The sequence below is a fragment of the Micrasema longulum genome, unplaced genomic scaffold, assembly GCF_059751315.1.
Source record: "Micrasema longulum isolate JH-2025_06_02 unplaced genomic scaffold, ASM5975131v1 h1tg000224l, whole genome shotgun sequence".
NCBI classification, from domain to species: Eukaryota; Metazoa; Arthropoda; class Insecta; order Trichoptera; family Brachycentridae; genus Micrasema; species Micrasema longulum.
The window spans coordinates 490,934-513,396 of record NW_028277429.1 but is presented as its reverse complement, the minus strand read 5'-3'; the positions used below and the strand labels follow the sequence as shown (position 1 = coordinate 513,396).

At 33.0% G+C, this 22,463-nt stretch overlaps 1 protein-coding gene and 1 long non-coding RNA gene across 6 annotated transcripts in view; one reads left to right on the top strand and one right to left on the bottom strand.

Moving 5' to 3' along the window:
• The window catches only part of LOC148283538 (hormone receptor 4-like), a 253,896-nt gene that overhangs the window by 119,460 nt on the left and 111,973 nt on the right, over positions 1–22,463 (bottom strand). Inside the window, exon 1 of one of the 5 annotated variants that reach the window (XM_088243669.1) lies at positions 13,636–14,198. The exons of 3 other annotated variants lie outside the window; for them this stretch is intronic. The gene's annotated coding sequence lies outside the window, so the exon portion shown is untranslated. Of the gene's footprint in view, positions 1–13,635; positions 14,199–22,463 lie in introns of those variants that run through there. One more of the 5 variants, XM_088243665.1, reaches the window with a different exon arrangement.
• LOC148283539 (uncharacterized) lies at positions 10,883–13,013 on the top strand. The gene is made up of 2 exons (XR_015825567.1): positions 10,883–11,900; positions 12,470–13,013. It is a non-coding gene; the product is annotated as an uncharacterized LOC148283539 (long non-coding RNA).

The window sequence follows — 22,463 nt, the reverse complement described above, 5'->3', positions numbered from 1 at the left end:
CGTATATCTAATTTATCTAATTCCTCGAACAACTTGACCCTGGGGTACCTGAAGGGCTTTTTAAAAATAGAATTTTGATAAATTACCTGGTCCATGAAGAAGTATAGAAATGGAAAAAATAACATTTTCAGGCGTTGCCTAGTATGTAGGTGAAATGATTCAATTATATGAATCTCACCCGCATAAATAAAGGTTTCAGCTCTATAACTTCACAAACATCAACAGATGAAAGAATTGAAGGAATATTGATGTTCAAATATAGGCAGAATGGTGAATGTTACACAGTGTGTAAAGTGGCCACTTAAACCAGCCATTGACAGGTCATAAGCCCTGTAGATGCCTAGACTTATATACTACCTTTTCTTAAATGTTCTTCATCTCTGTTGTAGTATGTTAGTGTAAGCAGCTCCCCAGGGAGTTGAATCCAGTCCTTGTCTACAGAAGTTTGGACAAACTCAAAATATTGTTGAATAAGAATAGTTATTGGCAGGTGTCCAGTAATGTAAATGTAAATTTTAAATAATTAAATAAAACCCTCAGGTTTGAGAAAAAAAATACTGTGGTCTCATCGGAAATCAATCATGGTAACTTATTGAGTGAGAATCAGTTATTGCTAATATCGGGTTTTTAATGTTCTTCAGTGTTTTCTGACCTATCGTTGAAATCTTTTGAATCAAGTTCATTACTGCTTTTATTTCATGACTATAGACATTCTGGCAGCGTCGTACAAAATACAGAATAAAATTTTGTGGGTGAATTGTGAGGAAACATGAACCAATTTTTGTAATATTTTTCATTAAAAAATAACTCGCTAAGTCTCTTTTTAAGAGGCTGAACACCAGATGGGAAAGAGCTGATATGGAAAGAAAATCACTATTGAGAAAAAAATTATTTCATAGATTTCTTTCTTGCAATTGGCGGGAATGTAACCCGTGACGTCAGCTTCACAGTCCACCGTCTAACCAACTGTGCCGCGGGGCCTGTCTACACATGTGGCTCCAACTCAGTGGCCACAACCCACGTAGAGGTCCTAAAAAAGAAATTAAGTGGAAAATGGCGCGCTAGCCAACAATTTAAGAGGTCTGGGTTTCAAGTCCCAACGCAGTTATTATGAAAAAATAAACTAAAAGGTAGTTTATACACTACAATATCGACGGTGAGGTGATCAGTTTTACGCTTCAGGTGTCTATACAAGGATTGCGAAATAAAGCCGCCGTTTTTCTTCACATCTTGTAAAATGATCAGCGCGTTTGTTTACCATACAAAAGCTCTTAGGATGGTTTGATTTGAAATGTTTATTTGAAAATGTGTTCGAACACTAGAATATTTTGTCCCTGAAGCGTAAGACTAATAATACTATTTTATTATTTTTAATAAACCAACTCTTATGTAACAAAAAAATATTGAGATACGTTGCGGTTGGTCTACCAATGTAGTGCCCTATGCATCATTGGGTGCGGATAGGTAAATGACGATAAAATAAGGTAGTGTTGAACCACCTTTAAAACAAAAAATTCACCCCGCCCCTGACAGGAATCGATCCCGGTGCCTTATTTATTTTGTTCATTAACGCCCAAGGAGCATTTACAAAAATAATAAAATACATGTTAACATAGTTAATAGTTAATAAAACACGAAATATGTGAAATTAGTTAGTGAAGTTAGAAATTTAGAAAAATATAGAAATAAAATACAGGCTTATGATCTGTCATTGACTGGATTATGTGACCAATTTTTACACTGTAATATTTACTATTCTGTATACTACAATATTTGAGTTTTTCCAAATGTTTGTAGACAAAAAACTGGATTTCACCCCCGAGAAATCCGGTCTTTTGTCTACAAACATTTGGACAAACTCAAATATTGTAATAAAACCAACTGGTCCAAGAAGAAGTTTAAAATCTGGAAAATTGTTTTTAGGCGTTGCCTAGTATGTGAAATAATTCAGTCAGATGAATCTCTTCACAACAATAAATTTCCTAATTTCCTTCAATCATCCTTTACCACTCCTTATCAGTTTCCTTCTTTTCCTTTCCACTATCTCCTTGTTTTGTCTATATTTATCTTATTTTAATATATAGTATATTTATTATTTATATAGTTTAAACTTCAAGCCGTCGTCGCTTTATTACAGTATTATTTAGTGAATACACATAATTGGATGGCAGGCCCTACTATATATATAAATTTTATATATTTATTTTTTTTTTTAAATATTCATTTAACCTGTACATCTGTTTGTATTCGAAATAAATAAAATAAATAAATAAATAAAGGTTTAGCTTCACAAAAGTCAACAAATGGAAGAATTGAAGAAACACGGATGTTCAAACATAGGCAAAATGGTGAATGTTACACAGTGTGTAAAGTGGCAACTTAAACCAGCCAACGACAGGTCATAAGCCCTGTAAATGCCTAGACATCCACATTCCCTTCTTTAAGGTATTTTCCATCCCTGTTGTAATTCGTTATTCTGTATATGTTTAAAAATCTACATTCCTCAACTCTTTTATCTTCGACCTTTTTGAAGTAAAAGAGCTGAGGAAATCCTTCCTGTGTACAAACATTTGGACGTACTCAAAACATTGATGATATTTTTTTATTAGTTTGAAAAAAAAATACTACACGGTAATAAACCAGACAACGTTATAAAAGTGAAATCGTAATATATTTTTTATTTTTTAAAAGTAAAAACATGAATTAAAGATAGACAGTGAATTTTACTGACGTGGGAAGTCTGATAACGGCATAATTTGTGAGCGGCCAGAGCGAACGCTAACGGTTAACAGAAGAGGCCCGGTGGCCCAGTGAGAGAGGAACACAATAAAAGTGAAAGTCCCGGTTCGATGCCCTTCCGCGTCCCACGTTTAATGGTGAGCTAGGCGGAACGGTCCGCAATCCGCTGTTCACGGCGCTAGGTCGAGTATACTTCGCTCAAAGCAAAGGTCAGCCATTACTTTAGCAATTCGAGCTGGAGATGGAAATCATGCTATTTATATCGTGTTTCATTAGCACGCGAAATTATTAGACTAGCATACGCATAAAACGACATTGTTATTTATTTATTATTAATATTACAGTTTCAAAACATTGTTACAATCAACAATTTTATTTTTTTATTAATTTATTATCATATTATATTACATGCACAAAATTATAATTTATACAAAGTTGCTTTGACTGCCTAACTAGGGTTATTTACCTCATTCTAAGACAGTCAAAAAATTTAAAAAAACAGTAATCAATATATGGAAACAGTTATAAAGATAGAGGACAAAGTGAAAAACAAAGCAAAAAATGGAGTAAAAACATGGTAAAAAATGTAGTAAAGACATAGTAAAAATGTAGTAAAAAACGAAGCAAAAACATAGTAAAAACAAAGTAATAAATGTAGTGAAACACAGTAAAAAACATTAAAAATACGTAAATATGTATTTTAAAATATTTAAATACTCAGTAAAATGCGAAATAAAAACAGAATCTATAGTAAGAAACATATTTAAAGTCGTAGTAAAAAAATGAATGTATGTGTATAGCAAAAAGCAAAATAAAAAAACATAGCAAAATACCGAGAAGAAAGAGAAAAAAAATATGTTAAAAAATAAAGTAAAAAATGTAATAAAAAAAATACATAGTAAAAACAAATTAAAAATTCATAAGGATATTAAAAAATTAAATCGGTAAAAAAGTAAAAATATATATCAACAATTCAAATTAAAACATGTGTTGGCCATCTAACAGCCACCATCAACCCCTATCTATTATTTACCTATTTTATTTATCATGTTTTTTAAATTTTATTTATTATTAAATATTAATTATCTTATATATTATTATTCTAAAGGTGATTGACGGGTATTATTCTCTAGTACTAAAAACCAAAGTATTCTCAGCCCTTGACTTCAAAAAGATTGAAGACCCTTGCCTCATACCTATTAAACTCACGCCCCTCCCTTCATCCCCTCTCTCTATTTTCTAACTAGTTCTTCCACAACATAAAATATTTTCAGTATCTAATCGGCGTATGTAAGGGTTGCCTATTAAAATGCATGACATGTTGGTTTTATATTTTTGTGCAACAACTGTAGTGAAGGTTTTGCATGTGTGTACAAATATTAATAACATTTAGTAAAATGTTTGACCACAAAGCCTTAAATATTAATAATAATTGATTTGTGTTTTATTACAGCCGTTTTCTATTGCCACCGATTTGCGGCAGCCGATTGCGACACTCGCCGACTTGGTTGACCGTGCCGCCTGCCGCCTGCCGCCTGCCCAGCGAGGTGAACGGACTGACTCCTACCGCCGACCGATATCGTACCGTGTACTAGGCGCAAGTATTGAAATACAGCCCGACGCAATAATTGCCTGACGCAACACAGCACCGGCTCGTATATTTTGGTTTTGACCTAGGGTGAAAACAGCTTGAGGTGAAGTGTAACCTCATACTAATAAATAATTCATTTGAATATAAGTCTTGCTTCTTCTTAGTAAAAAAATATCACACCCTCTTACTTCTGGTCACTGTATTTCATAGTCCTAACCCTCCATAGTGAAATGTATCACTAAGGTAAACCTTAGTGATACATTACAACGATTATCAGTAACTTATTCACAAATAACTATCGACGTGCTTAAAAAAATGCTTAGCATTTGATCTATCACAATGAACATGCTTAAGTTATCGCAGTCATTAGTCAACGCGTGTGTAATCTCTAAGTCAACGCTCGTGTGGGTTTGTTTTTTGTTTTCCTCGTAAATAAATACAGTTCATTGGCGAAAAATCCGCGTTTACTATAAAAAATAATACAATATATTGCATTTGATAAATAGTAAGGAGTATCTAATACAAGAAAGTGAAAATTAAATTACAATTACTATGGCGACTGCTTTTCTTGACATGTAACTTGCCAACTGCCAGCTAAATGCAATAAATAGCATGATAAACAATAAATCAATAAATAAAAATAGCAGTTTTGGAATATGTTCAATACTTACACCGGTAAAATTTTAATATGTAGTTGCGCAGCAGGAGTATACGTCGCGAAACGTAAATATTTCGACATTTAATATTAGATGTTCACGGATGTTCCATTGTGATCGCGAATACGATATACAACAACGGTGAGAAATTGTTATCACGTCGCTTATTAGCACGTTGAAAGTTATTTGTGATTGAGCTTCAGACTTTGATCTCGTGTGCCCTTACAGGACATGAACCTTTCCAAAACTTCAGATGCAGATCACATAAAGGGTTAATCATATTTAAAGTTAACATATTACAACAGAGATGAAGAACATTTAAGAAAAGGTAATACAGAAGTCTAGGCATCTACAGGGCTTATGACCTGCCAATGGCTGGTTTAAGTGGCCACTTTATACACTGTGTAACATTCACCATTCTGCCTATATTTGAACATCTATATTCCTTCAATTCTTTCATCTGTTGATGTTTGTGAAGTTAAAGAGCTGAAACCTTTATTTATGCAGGTAAGATTCATCTAATTGAATTATTTCACCTGCATACTAGGCTACGCCTGAAAATGTTATTTTTTCTTTTTCTATATTTCTTCATGGAGCAGGTAATTTATGAACAATATTTTGAGTTTGTCCAAATTTTAGGCAAATATAGGCAGAATGGTGAATGTTACACAGAATGTAAAATGGCCACTTAAACCAGCCATTTAAGCCTAGACTTCTATATTACCTTTTCTTAAATGTTCTTCATCTCTGTTGTAATATGTTAATATAAACAGCTCCCCAGGGAGTTGAATCCAGTCCTTGTCTACAAAAATTTGGACAAACTCAAAATATTGTTGATATTTAAATTTGTTGCAAAAGAGTGGGAAAACATTTTTGAGAAGGGTCTATGGAAGTGTAGGCTTTTTCAGGGCTTATGACCTGTCATTGGCTGCCTTAAGTGGCCACTTTACACACTTTAACATTCACTATTCTGCCTATGTTTGAACATCCACATTTCCTCAACTCATCCATCTGCTGACTTTTGCAAAGTAATAGAGCTGAAACCTTTATCATGCGGGTGAGATTCATCCGGCTGAAATAATTCACCTACTAGGCATCGCCTGAAAACAATTTTCCATTTTTAAAACTACTTATTTTACCGGATAGTTAATTCAACAATATTTTGAGCATGTCCAAATGCTTGCAGACTGGCTGGAAATCCAGCAGTAAAAGAAGAAGTATAAAAATCAAAAAATATTTTCAGGCGTTGCCTAGTAGGCGAATTAGTTCAGCCGGATTAATCTCACCCGCATGAAAAAGGTTTCAGCTCTTTTACTTTGCAAAAGTCAGCAGATGCAAGAGTTGAGGAAATGTGGATATCAAACATAGGCAGAATGGTAAATGTTACACAGTGTGTGAAATGGCCACTTAAACCAGCCAATAACAGGTCACAAGCCCTGTAAATTTATTTTATTTTATTGAAATAAACGACACTTAGTGCCTTTTACATATTAGTTACAAATACAGTTAAATGTAAATACATGTAAGCATAATTATAAATAATACAGAGTATTTAAAACAATATTATCAATTTACAAATTAAGAAAGTTTAAAAAAGAGAAACTATATAAAAAAATATTACCAGTTATAAAATCATTTATAAAAAATGATAGTTCTGTATTAGAAATACTTCGAACCAGTTAAAAATAATCTAAGAAAACAATTTTGAATAACACTCAAACGAGTAAAAAAAAAAAATATGTGTATTTTTATTTAAAATTTATGCTTAGGTAAATAGTATATATTTATGTATAAAAATATATTATGAAAATATGTTGTACTCATAAAAAAAATCAAAAAAAGAAACGAAAAAAAAAAAAAAACACCAATAAAGAATAATAAAATAAAATATTTTAAAAATAGTTATCTAGAACTATTAGGTATCTACTAGCTTCTCCTACCCATGAAATACAGGAGAAGAGCCGTTCTATATGTACTAAACTTCACGTGCAATGAGTCACCAACGTTCTGGTACTCATTGCCTAGAGTGTGAAGTCTATTGATGACTGCATTTTTTCCATGTGATGTCGAAGTATTGTTGTATGTTTGAAATCTTCGTCAACTTTGGTTTTTATTTACGAACGCATATGCCGATGTGCTTAGTGCACTGTTCTCTCGTTACGAAACGGCAGTGATGCACTCCGCCGCACTGCATTTCCCAGTGCAACAAAAGTCCATCTAATCACCGTACTTTCACTATTTACGATTCGCTTCCGCATTGGCGCATTTCTTCCGGGTTGCGATGCACAGAATACGATAGATTGGTATACTTTTTTTGATAATCAGTTAAGGCAGTGATCGGCAAACTTTTTAGTCAAAAGAGCCAAAGATCAGCATTATGACGGTTAAGATTTATTTTGACAGCCAAATTTCTTTTCGTTTTAAACTGTTTCCTTTTCAAAACCAACACGCCTTATTATGCAGTAAAGATCTCCGTATTTACTCTCAGTTATAGAGTAAACATTGTCTAAATTAGCGATGTAAGGGAGATTTAACGACAATTGTTTTACAATATTTGAGTTTGTCCAAACGTTCGTAGACAAAAGACTGGATTTCACCCCCTCGGGAGTCATTAAGATTAAAAAATTACAACAGGGATAGAGAATACCTTAAATAAGGGAATATGTAAGTCAAGGCATTTATAGGGCTTATGACCTGTCATTGGCTGGTTTAATTGCCTACTTTACACACTGTGTAACATTAACCATTTTGCCCATGTTTGAACATCCATATTTGTTCAATTCTTTAATCTTAATGACTTCGGAGGGGGTGAAATCAGCGGTAATTTAAGAAATATGTTTGTTCACACATAGGCAAAATGGTGAATGTTACACAGTGTGTAAAGTGGCCACTTAAACCAGCCAACGATAGGTCATAAGCCCTGTAAATTCCTAGACTTCCATATTACCTACTTTAAGGTATTCTCCATCCCTGTTGTAATTTGTTAATTAGTATGAATGTATTATTGTTTTATGTTTTTTTTTTCTTTATATATATCATATGTTTTTTTTTTCTCATGTACTCGTATATTTAAAATTAAATAAACTCTTATAAATAAACAACGGTGTAAGTTAAGATTGAAATGTCACTATCTAAATATTTAAATTGTTCCTTTATCCTTCTTCTTTCCTTCCCATCCCCTCTCCTCTCTTCATAGTATAGTGTTAATTTTTTTTTTGTATTTATATTTATTTTTGTTAATCTTTGCTTTTAATTTTTGTATAAAATTGTAAGATTCAATATGTCCATGTATTTGTAATTTTCTCAAACTAAACGGTTTGGGTAGGTAGGAAGAAACTGCCTTAAGGCAATATGCCCGCCCATGTATGTATATATTGTATATGTGTTTAATAAAAATAAATAAAAATAAGTCACTCTCAAAGCACAAAAGTCAGTCTCTTTTTTTTAGAGAGTTACAGTGATAACATTTACTAGATGTATAAAAGCAGATCTGTATAGAACTTTTATAAAAACATGTACCTTTTATGGAATTCATCAATAAAAAAAAATAAAAAAATAACTTGTAACTAAAAAAGAATATATGAAGACGTGACGAGTACGTCTCGAAACCAGTAGGCAATGAGAGAACGGTTAGTGGAAATATGCAAATATTTTAAAAATACCATTAGGTAAAAAATAACAAAAAATTAAATTGAGTAAAGACAATACCGCCTCGTTATGTAATGGTTTGCGCGTTTGAATATTATTCTGGAGGTTCTTGGTTCGATTTCTGGCAGAGTGGACGTAAAATGTTAATTTGAAAGATTTTTTGAACTGCGATATTTCATTGATCCTGGACTGGCACTTGAAACATAAGACTGATCGAAATACGCTGCATTTTGTTAACCAGTGTAGTGCCCTATGCCCCACTGGGCGCGGAAAGGGAGTTGATGACGGTGATAGTTGTTACCTAAATAGTAATTAATTAATCATTCTTTATAAAATTATGCTCCGTGACGTAGATGAAATATGTAGTGTTCTCTATTTGAAACAGGATAAATTTAAAATTGGAACTAGTCCTGCCCCGCCAGGCGAATGACAGCTAACTGTGTCATGGCGTCTCTATAAACAGGGTTGCCAGCATTTCGATGAATCCGGGATAGGAAAATAAAATCAATAACTGTGCAAAGCAATATGATTTACAATAATAGTCGGCCAATATTTTACGTCCATTTTAAAGGTAATTTTTTTTTTTTTTAATTTTTTATTGATAAATTTCATAAAAAGTAAATATTTTTAAAAAATTCTATACAGATCTACTTTTATACATATAGTTAAAGTTATCACTGTAACACTCCAAAAAAGAGACTAACCGATGTATGATTTTATACGAAAAGGTGGCTCATTCCAAAGTCTGTCACATTTAACGGGAAATACATTGCTAATAAATGATGTACGGAAATGAAAAAAATTTAAAAACTGTTAATATTATTTGCACCGAGAAGACCAATTACTGAAGCGAATTTCAGCACAGAAAAATTAGACTCGAGAAAAATCACATTTTAAGTGATCTCACCACAAATCGAACTGGATACTACCGTAGATAAGGCAAGCATCTAGCCTATCAATACGAGGCCCGCCAGTTTTGTATTCGATGCAATAAGTTGTGTGTTAATTCGACAAAATATGAAGACGACAAGCTCGAAACATGTGGTAGCCCTGCATCTATGTACAAACACACTCACAGTGTATTTAAGTATGTAAGTGTTCAAGTGTTGGTTGGTAAATGCATGCTGAAGAATTAGAAACAACATGTTCTATGTACGTAGGTGCCACGTGGATGATTATCACGTGAACCGCGCTATAAATTAATCTAAACAGCATGAGGTTAAACGAAAACCTTTTAAACTGCTAAGCATGTTTTGGGTCTTAGCACGTATTACTAAAAGAAGTTAACAGAATAACGTATCTTCAATTCTCAATAAAGTTAAGTCGAATTTTCTGTACTAAAATCTGTATACATTAACAATAATAATAATAATCAAGGTTTATAAACAAAAATAACAATTACTTTTTGTACTACATACACAGTTAGGTAATAGATTTCTCTGGATATGTCTAGTCTGCCTAACTAGGTACAACCTGTTTTAAGGCAGACATTTTTATGCAAAATAAACAATAATATTACTACCTACTAGTTGATTAACTATTCAGTTATACAAAATTAATTTGTACTTAATAAATTTTCCGATTTTTCTCAACCTAAACCTAGTAACAATTTTTTTACTAATTTATTTGATTGAAGCCGGGTCATGGTTTCGCAATGTTTGGGTAGCATATTGAATATTTTGGGGCCCAGAAACCTGAAATTTTTTGATTTATAATAAAGTTTCATAAGAATCTATGTTTGCTTTTTTATCTAATCTAGGTTCGATTAACAAAAATATAAATATACCATAATGCATATGAAAAACTGAGTAAAACACTCATAAATTTTACAATGAAAACGCATGTTGCGTAAGTGAATATTTTTATGCTCCCTTATTTTTAAGTTAGGGGAAGGAAATTTGGAGATTTTAAGCCCTGTTTTAAAACCCCCTTAACGAGTTAAAATCGGGGGTGCTAAAATGTCCAAAACGTTATCATGTGGATGAACAATTATTCAACGATATTTTAATTGTGTCTAAATCTTTGTAAACAAATACTGGATTTTAGACTCGGGGTTTTTTCAGCTACGTACGAAAATACGTGTACGGAGATTATTATCAATCATGAGCTTGATTATAAATTTATGAGTTTCATATTATAGTATTTTGTGTCCAGGCAGATGAAGAATGCAGTTAAAAATTCTGAATAAAGAAATCAGTGGGGTAAATCCGTCTCGTTGTGAAGGGGTTGGCGCGTTCGCCTAGCATTATTTTTTTATTTATTTGTATATTATATCATATTTACATTTTTTCGTTAAAAACTTTGCCCAGCTAACAAGGGTACATACCTCGTTCCAAGCTAGGCAATTACATTTTAATACAAAATAATAATTTACAACTTAATTTATATAAAAGAAAGAACAGACAAATAAAATATAAATTTAAAAGTATACACATTTTCATATATATAAATACACACATACATACATAAAATATACACAATTTAATTAATATAGGTGAAACGTCATGATTACTATTTTTTTTCCAATTAATTTTATTCTTTTATTTCTTTTTTATTATTTAGGTACTGGGTTCGATTTCTGGTAAAAAGAAGGTAAAATATAAATTGGAATATTAAAAAAATGACAGCATTCAAACAGAACTGGGAGTGCGACTAGGAATAGCAGACGCTACATTCAATAGAATGAAGGCTGTCTGGAGATGGGATATTTACTCAGTGAAAACCAAATGCCGCCTATATAACGCCTGCATAACACTTATTCTCTTCTACGGATGAGAATCGTAGCACCTCACTAGGACCCAAAGCAGCAAAATTCTGAGTTTTGAGAATAGGTGTCTCAGAACAATATTGGGTGTGCGATGGTTTGACTTTGTGAGGAATGAAGTAATAAGAGAACGGACGCAGCAAACTCCGGTGACAACTGTCATCAAGCGGAGGCGATACGGTTGGCTCGGCCATGTGCTGTTGATGCCTTCTGAAAGCCTTAACCGCCAAATCCAGCAATGTTTGAGTATGTCCAAATGCTTGCAGACTGGCTTGAATGTTACACAGTGTTTAAAGTGGCCACTTAAATCAGCCAATGACAAGTCATAAGCCCTGTAAATGCCTAAACTTCCATATTTCCTTCTCAATAATGTTTTCCCTCTCTGTTACAATAAATTAAAAAATATATATTTGTTCAGTTTCTTATGCACATATTTCTTCATATAACTGTTGTAATTGGCTTAGACCGTATGTATAATAAATAAATAAATACATACAAATAAGTGTACTTTGTGAGAGTGAGGGTATATGGATGGAGTAGAAAGCAAAAGAGGAACTGGTACTGTCATGTCCAAAGATTAGACACCGTCAGACTCCCTTATGTTGCACGGCATCATCAGCCTCACGGGAGACGTGTTCGTAGAAGCTTACCAAAAGGTGGAAGGACACTTGGGAATCTACCTCACAGGATTGGCAACCCTCTGGACAACGGATCACATAAGTCTATGGAGATAAGTCCACCGTGTAGTGTAGTGGTCGGCGTGTACTTCTACCTGACTCGGTCGATGTGAAATATCTGCGTTTAAGTTTATTTTCAACTGCAATATGCTCATTTAGTTGGGACTGTGCTTCCTTCCATGCGGAACGCAAAAATTTGTTTGTTTTGTCCTCCTCTTACGGGGGTGGTATTCGGATCCTCTGCCTCTGACCACCCAGGGAGTCCTATTTTATTCAAAGCCGTTCTCTCATTGTAAATATCCGTGGGTTTACTTATGTTTGTTGTGTTACTATAGTATTAAGTTTTTTTTTTGTATATTTGGATACGTTTATTTATGTAAATTGTTTGTGTAAGTTCATATTTTTGCATTAAAAAAAAAACAGAGGCATTGAGGGGATCCTGAGAGATGGGGACGACCTGTTGGCCTCTGTCCATACGTCCTCCTCCCCCCTCCTTAATCTGCATAGAGTTTGTATTCCTTAGGAATATTTATAATAACCTTACTCTATGCGCAGCTGACAGAGTCCCCGGGGACTCTATAACAGCTGCGGGTGGATGGTGGGTTTAAGGATCTCCCCTCAATCTGCAATATTTCAGTATCCTTGACTGGCATCGAAGCCTAAGACTGATCACCTTACCGTCATGTAACAGATTATCTAATTACACTGCATTTGGTGCATCATTTGGCCCTTAACATAATCGGATGCGGATAAATGGATGCTGATAATGATTTTAGTCAGAAAGTGCAATTGTTTTACGAAATTTTTCCGCAATAGTAGACATAGAGGATAGAACGCTAAAAGTGTCTATTTTTGCAAAGCTTCTTTCACTGTTAATATGCATTGTCACGCATGCCATTCGATTATTTTAAGATGAGCATATTTTGATTTATCCGATCGCGTCAAATTTTTCTAGGTTATAATCGTCCTACATTTCCATTCAAATTCGCATAATCCATTCGTTCCATACAATAGTGCTTTTGTTCATTTGTATATTATCAGTTATACTTTTTTGTGAAAAATATTACTACTGTAGTTTCGGGAGTGTACTCCTCCCATCGGCAAATACGAAACATTATTTCCATTGCATAATGAATTGCTTTGGATTGATGCTGTGTTAACTTGAAGGTAAATATGTTAAATACTTTACCGACATACAATGGTGCATAAAGCACTTTACTGGTATACCAAGCAGCGTGCACTAATAATATATTATCAGTATTGTGACCGTGGACAAAATAATTCAGTGATTTATGCACCATTTGTTAAAGTGGTGAATAAGAGAGTATAAATTTTAATAATTGGTAAAACTTGATTTTTGCTACTTTGTATTTGTGTCTTAATTAGGGTAAGAAATTACAATACCCTATGCACCATTTGATATGAATAGGGACAAGAATAACAAAGATAAAGGAGCAATAAATATTTGACTAAAATCAGTAAAAAAAAAAAAAAAAATTTTTGGCTGTTCAATTTTTGTATCTTCGTCAGGATAAGTTAAATTATTATATGATTACGGACCTTTTTGCGTGTTGTAGCTGTCACCAGGAGAGTAAGCGTCTTCTCTCCCCCTCCTCAGTAATCTCTCCGGTTCCTCCACCTTATATTTTCGAGTCACTCAACACCTGACACAACGCGCTTAAAGAGGAAGAAGATGACTCATCACAAAAACCCGAAAAAAGTCAGTGAAAACACCCAAAAGTCTGACAAAACACGGGAAATTAAAATGTCCTCAAATATATGAATATCTACTTATATTTTTAAACAGTGTCACATCACTAAAAAAGTACTTTTTCACACAGAAAAGTCCACAAAAAAACCAGGCGTACTTTCACAAATTTTCACTCGTTTTTTGTCCAAACGCACTCAAAGTTCATACGATATAACTAACTTCTTAAGTCAACGATGATAATTTTTTAAATAACAACACAAATTATAAAGAGTAAAACGTAATTTATTTTTTGTTTTAAACAGTTTTCATTCAGATTTTGTCCTTAGTACTGCACTTGCGAGATTGGGTGGTGGATGCGGGTCGAACGTGTGCAGACGCGTGCGCTCGGCTCGACACAAGTCGGCATACTGATATGCCGAAGAGCCGCTAGCATTTCGAATCTGGAGCGAACTTACCCCCTCTCCCGGTCGGGAAATTTCTCCCTCCTGGCTAGAATTTTCACCATAGAAACGTACACAATCTACTGCAGGTACCCGCCCGAAGCAGGAAGTCAACCCGGCCATAAGAAGTGCATAGAAAACCGCGCGGGATGCAATCAATCTGTCGAACGTGAGAATTTCACCGGGAAATAAAAAACAAAAGCTTTTCACTTTTAATAATAAACTTGATTTTATCATACCACGAATGAACTACATTATTCAACATGTTTTTCCTAGCAATAATTTTATAAGATAACAATAATTGATGGCCCCGTTGTGTATTGATACATTTATGTACACGCCCGATAGGAATTTACAAAGACAAAATTGCACGGTGAGATAGCAAAAAGACATAATATAATAAAGTAAAATATTATAAATTGAATCGGGTTGTGGTTTCGTAGCTGGTGTCTCGGACTCACGGCTCGAAGGTCCGTGGTTCGGATCTTACCCTTACATTTATTTATTTAATTTTATTTATTTATTCATTCAAAACTCACACTAGTTTAAATGCTTATTAGGCTATGCCCGTGTCAAGCCATAAATAACAATTAAAATACGTAGTAAAATTAATTAGATTAAATTATAATGACATGTGATGCAATAGAATAACAATCTAGAAAAAAAGGTTTAAGTAATAAATAATAAAATTCCAAAGAATACAATGCAAAAAAGAGATTCAGAAATATTTTTTAAAATATAAATTATACAAATTAAGAATCACACATAATCATGATTCCCATTTTCTAATAGTGTGTTATTTTTAATGAAATACTGCAAATAAATCCTGTCTTTTGTTCTATCAGTATATATTGTTTGTTTTTTTTCTATCTTCATGGTTATATTATTCCATATTTATATGCTGTAAACTTTTAAATCATTAAAAAAGGAATGGCCCACGCTCAGACGCTGAAGTCTTGGTAGGCATTTTTTCCAAATTATGATATGGCTTAATTTAAATTTATTTCAACAGAGAGGGAAAAGATTAATAAATTTTAATATGAATAACTCTCTAGGGAGGAAATCCAGCCAGTCTGCAAGCATTTGGACATACTCAAACATTGTTATAGCTTAATTTAAGGTGTATTTTTAAAGTGTATTATGGTGATTAAAGTTCTATGTAAATATATGTAAGGAAAAAAAACAGCAAAAAAAAATATTTTTTTTAAATAAAAACTCGTTGAAAATGGCCTTCAAAATGAAATATTTGGGTAAATCATAAGACGCAAACATTTATTTTTTTATATATATTTTTATTTCTTAAGTTAAAAATAATATAAACATAGTGTATAAATTAATATTTACACTTATTTTGATTACGTATCTATTAACATCATCTTACAGGCATCCCTTCATACAATTTCAAACCCTAATACATAATGCAATTTTGGGATTCTGTTTTTTTTTTTTAATGGTAGCCTTATTCTTTCCTTATTTTTAGTAATATACATAATATGCAATATATTATGTTATATACATTTTTGTTGAACACCTTCTTATTAATAAAGTATTTTGGCATTATAATGATTAAACATTGAAATATAAAAACGAGTATCCGAGTTTTATATATCCGTCTATTTTTTTGCTATCCAATTGAATTTTTCTCCACTCCGTTCTGAAGTGGACTGTACAGTGTTGCCGTTCAAATATTTTTTTTATTTCTTCTATCTTAACTTTCTTCAGATAGATTTTGATTTCTCTTTTGAAATGCTGTTTGTTATCAGTTAACTTAATTTTATAGTATGTGGAAGCATATAAAACAATTTGGCCAAAAAATAATTCTTGCATCTTTGACGAATGCCAATAGAAGAGCACAAACCGTTCCAGATGGAGGGAGATTGTCCACAGACGAGCCATGCTTAGAGTCCGGCGTAATCACAATTAGTTAGTCAATTAGTCTGTGAGTTCGGAATGTCCAAGAGAACAGAATGACGAGTTCTATAGACAGGGACTCGATATGAAATGCTTCTAATAATGTCTGGGCTATCGATTAGGTTATTAACAATTTTATAGAGAAAGCTCGTATCCAACATGGTACGCCGAGTTGCGAGATTTTGAATTTTATGAAAATTAGCGGTCTATAATATCTCGCGGTGTTCGTGTTCAAAGCCTTCTTGTACACAGATCATCGCATAATTACAGGAACAATATTCTAAAAGCAGCGCAAACATTCATATTATATCACCACTACCAATGCATAAATTACAAGACCAAATACCAACTTTCAATATTCATACAGCCTAGTGAAAGTCGAACTGCATAAACTTAAACTCTATGAAAGTTCACAATACATTGTTAACACTGAAAGCTAATGCGACACTAAATATTTTCTTCATATTTTTTCATCTCATTATTAGACAGATATATTTTAAAACAATTATTTTGTTTTTTATTATAGAAATAAAAGACGAGTTATACTAAAGTACATTCATTTCGTTAATGATCCTTAAGACAAAAATAATTTTATTTAATTTACTTTCATATAATTTTGAATTCCCTATCCTTACCTCTGTTTTGTATAAATATATTGAACTCCTTAATAAAGATAGCAGTCTCGAAAGTGTCGCGAAAGCGATGAAACCGGTCACTTGATATTCCAAATTTGTAGATTAAAGTATCACTCTTTGTTATTTTATATAATAAAGCTGTTTGTTTTTTTTTTAATTCAACGAAATTCAAATTCATTCGAAATATTTTTTTTTGCTCTACAACAACAACAACAAACCACTACGCTGTTTCTCCGTAAGGATAAGCAGAGAGGATAGAACGCCACATCACTCTATCTTTACATTCAGATCTCGCTTCCTCTACATTCATACATAATAAATTACAATAAACTTTCATCAATAATTTACATGCTTAAATGTTGCAGTTACTTTGTGATTTTTCATGTCAAATAATATAACTTCCATTAAAATTTATAGCTTTAACTTTGTTGTCGAACATTGAATTGACTACATTATTTATTTATTTATTTATTTATATACGGCATTTCTGCCATTTACATATATGTGGTATAAAGAGTGCTTAGAAATAAAAATATTAAAAAAAAAAAAAATCGAGTGTGAAATATTAATGTACTCGTACTGTACACATTATTAATTACCTGAAATACATACATATTTTAAAGAAATTATACAATAACAAAATACATTAATCAATCAAATTATAACTATTCCAACCCAATCTTCTGAAGATGATTTGCTCTTTTTGATAAAAATATGTTGGTCACTTTATTTTTTAAGTTAGGCAGAGATAAACTAAATATATCAAAATGTGATGCATATTCATTCCCGGTATTCTGTAATCTAACAATAGGTGAGTTATATTGAGCTGCCGTTCTAACATTTATTGATTGATTTGGTGTTAATTTTGTAGAACTCCATATTTAAACTTATAATATTAGAAATCAAATACTGATTTGAGTCTACTGAACACTTTATATTATTTTTATAAATATAAAAAATATAAAAACAAAAATTTCGTGACAATCGCTTCGCCTTGTTAGGCCATTTTCAAACGAACGTGAAGATTATTTTATAACATTTACTTTAAAACCAAAAATACGTACGAAATTTGCTCAGAGAAATTTTTCTTTTGTGGCCCCAAGAGTGTTCAATGTCCCGGATGAACATATTAAGTTCTTGAAAACTAAAGCCGTTTTTAGGAGAAGTGTACAAGTTTGGATTTTGTCTAAGGGAAGAGACCATTGCAGGAGACTGCTGCGAGATATTGCATAGATTTATACACTATGAAGCATGTCTCCAGATGTTTATTGAAATATTTGTTTAAGTAATAATTTTTAATGTCTATTTTGCTATTGTTTAATGATGTGCATGCTCCATTTTCCATTAAACTGTATCTCAACTTAACACAGGGCTCTTGGCTTTATAGAGTTAGGAAAGCGTTATTATTTTTTTGTAAAATATATGTATTTGTATGAATAAATAAATAACTTATAATGTAGACACAGAAAAGTCGGAAAATGGTTATATTTGATTTGATTTGATTTATTTTTGCACCACACAGGCCAGGAGGCCCAATTACAGTGGTTTATTATATCACAGAACACAGGCTTGAGAAAAATCACATATTATTTATTATTTATTTATTAATAAAACATATAAGACATGAATATCATGATATTATATTCCCAGGAGTTGTACGAGAAAACTCATTTGGGACGGTACATAAAAAAAATAGTACATTTCTTGTAACAATACATAGTATACATTTAAACAATAAAAATTTTAACAAATTTTAACAATCTATGAACTTAATATTAAAAAAGGAAAGAAAACATTTAAACAATCTGTGAACTTAATATTAAAGAAGAAAATAAAAACATTCAAACAATCTGTGAACTTAATATTAAAAAAGAAAAGAAAAACATTTAAACATTCTGTGAAATTAATATTAAAAAAGAAAATAAAAACATTTAAACATTCTGTGAACTTAATATTAAAAAAAGAAAAGAAAAACATTTAAACCTAAAACACAATATATAGACTATTCACAGAAACTGAGCTAAAAACTATCACTTTCAAAAAGATTCAAGAAATAGGTCTTCATTTCTGGTCTTTGAGATTTACCACTCGACATTTCATTTTTAAGGTCATCAGGCAGTTTATTAAATTGTATACGACCAATGTATTCCAGAGACCTTTTGCCGAACTTCGTGGAACAAAATTTAGAAACTTTTGTGTTCTCACCGGGAATCGAACCCGGAACCTTCCGTGCGTGAGTCAAGCGTCTTGACCACTACACTACGGAGGCCGCCAATAAAATTAGCCGTTATATTAAATTAGGAAGTTTAGTGATGTGGAAAATTTTATGATTATGTGATGTTTTATTTTTTTTTGCCTAAGGAAATGCCACAATACTTTTTTGTTTAAAATAATGATTACTGAATCCTAATCCGCACCTGATAGTGCATAGTGCACTGCATTGGTAAATCAAATGCAATTTATTTCGATCATGTGTTAAAGAAAGGCAAGGCAATCAGTCTCACGCTTCAGGATCCAGCCCTGGACTGGTGAAATATTGCAATGTTAAATCACCGAAACAAATGTTTCATGTTGACCTTTCAAGTAATTGAACCCAGGACATCACGCATGGTAGGCGAACACGACAAACACTACACAAGGGGGCGGACTTATCTCCCCTCTATTTTTTCATTCAGGATTTTTATATGAGAGTGGCTATCGAGTCGAAAACACTTGTCCAGGGTTTTGGTTCTTTACCACACTCAGAACTGTATTCGTTATCCTCCCGGAAAAAGCATATAATATAAAATAATACGCAATTTAAATTTCTAAATTTAAATTGACTAAATTCACTTTTTTTTATTATTTATTTGTCGGCCTAGTGGTTAAGTGGTAAGCGCGTTTGCCTACCATGCAAGAGGTCTCGGGTTTGATTCCCGAAATGATTAACGTGAAATATTAATTTAAAAAAGTGTTTTAAACTAGAATGTTTGTTTGTCCCTGGACTGGCACCTGACGCGTAAGACTATTCATCTTACCTTTATGTTACAGAAATGATTAAGAAACGCTGCAATTGGTGTACAAATGAAGTGTCCTATGAACCATTAGATGCAGAAAGGGAATGATGATGATGATGATAATGATGATGAAATTTACTTTACTTTGACATTTTCTTTAATGCCTTGTTTTTCAGTTTCAGTTTTTTTCATTTCCTGAAAAATATTTCACGGTGAATATTTCAGCGCAGGAGTGCAAAGTTATGGGTCGGAGGGGTGTGGCGCTGCGCTGAGGGGCTCGGGGGATGAGGGGGCGTTTGTATTTGGGGGGAGGACCCTGGAAACGGTGTTAATGACCTCGAAACTGGAGCAGATACCGCCATGCTGAATTTACCCAGATAGACATTCATGCGTTATGTAATTCACGCCGAGTACGAGTATTATTGCAACCATGAAATACTTTTCAGGAAGTATGACTTAAGAAAGAAATTCGCCTTTCAATCGAGCAATGGGGTTATTCAGTGGTTTTTGGTATATTTATTTATTAAAATACTATCAAACTGTGTTATGGTAGCGGTGAAAACCTGGCTAAAAAATAATTTGCTTACCCTGAATGTAAATAAAACCAAATATATTACGTTTAGTATTGGTAACAGATCATCATCTGAATTCCATCTTAATTTGGAATTAAAATTCAATTGTGCATGCCAGATTTAAAAACCAGTACATTAAATATCTGGGAAAATTTATTGTCAAAAATATAATAATAATCAAAGTTTATTAACAAAAATAACAATAACTTCTACTACATAAACACTTAGGTAATAGATTTCTCTGGATCATGTCTAGTCTTCCTAACTAGGTAAAAAGAAAACTGTGTCATTTATTCTGCTCAATTAGGAACATCTTGGACATTGGCACTCTCAGAACTGTGTATTTTGATATTTTCCAGTCAGTGGCAACCTCTGGCGTAGTGGGCTGGGGAGGTTGCACTGCGTCTATCATGAACCCCCTAATAAACGTACCAAAACTAATAACAAGAGTGATGCTGCGTCCCCCCCCCCCCCCCACCATTCACCATTTGAGACATAGTTTCAATTCATGAAGCTTTTGGACACTAGACTTTTTTTTTTAAAAGAGTCATTGACACGTTTCTAGTCATGCGGCCACAAGAATACATCACAGCAGAATGCTCGTACGAGATTTTCCTGTTATTTACTACTACTACTACTACTACTACCATCACGCCATTTCCCCGTAGGGGTAGGCAGAGAGAATGGACCGCCACACACGTCTATCCTGGCATACAATCCTAGCCTCTTCCATATTCATACATCTTGTCATACATGCCCTTCGGTTCTGTCTGCTTTTGACATGACCAGACTTAAGATTTTGGTTTATCTGATCATGCCACGTCTTCCTTGGTCGTCCTCGTCTAACGTTGCCGTTCATTTTTGCCATATATACTTGTTTTACCATTCTCTCGTCGTCCATTCGTTCTACGTGACCAAACCATCTCAGAGACCCTTTCTTAATCTTATCAAATCCTGTTATTTAAATTATTTAATTCCAAAAACACATACGACGTTTGCCCAGAGGAAATTTTCTTTTGTGGCCTCAAGAGTGCTCAATGTCCTGGATGAACATGTTAAGCTCTCTAAAACGAAAGCCATTTTCACGAGGAGTGTACTAGTCTGAATTTTGTCTAAGGGAAAAGACCATTGCAGAAAACAGCTGCGAGATATTGCATAGATTTATATACTGTTAAGAGTGTTGTCCGGATGCCCTTTGAAATATAGTACCTATGTTTATCTCATAATATTTGATTTTTTCTATTATTTAATTATGTACGTGCTTCCACTTTCCATTATGTTGTATCCCAACTCAATTATGTTGTATCCCAACTCAAAACAGGACCCTTGGCCTCATAGAGTTTGGGATACGTTATTATTGTTTTTTTTGTAATATGAATATACTAGTGTGAAAAAAAAAAAAAACTAAGCGATGCTGTTTTAAAAATATCTTTAAGTCTCATATTATCAGCGCTATGATTTTTTAATTAACAAATAACAATTTTTTAAGCAAATAAAAAATTGTATAAAACCACTGAACTTCCTCATTGATAAAATTGTTTGAAAGCTATGTTTTGCAGGGATTTAAAACCAATCCGAAATCATTTAAAACATCGCCAACTTAAATTATTAATATTTAAAATTTAGATATTCCTTCATTTCGACATTTTCCACTAAGTCCCTTACTGTATTTGAAATTTCTACCGCCGATATAATACATACTAAAGAAAATAGGATACACGGAGAAAAGGGGAGTCCTGGATACGATGTTAATGACCTCTAAACTGGGGCATGACGTTACCACGTAACCCCCTCTCCTGGCCCCGGCTACTACCCCCTCTGCTGGCCTATCCCGACACCCACAACGTGACTGGGATATGGGAAGCTCTATCTAGAAAAATCTATAACACGGATAAAATCTATTGACTGTTTCTCTGAAAATGCATTATCTTAAAAGGGATGGTTTAGGAGGCAATAACATCCATATTTCCTCCATTTTTCCATCTGTTAATTTTTATGAAGTTTGCTCAAGTATGCATCCTCTGTGTCACACATAAAGAAAGGTTCGAGAAAAGTCAATGGAGATTCTTAGACATATTAACTGGAGATGCAGGTATACCATATTATACCTTGAATTCATTCAT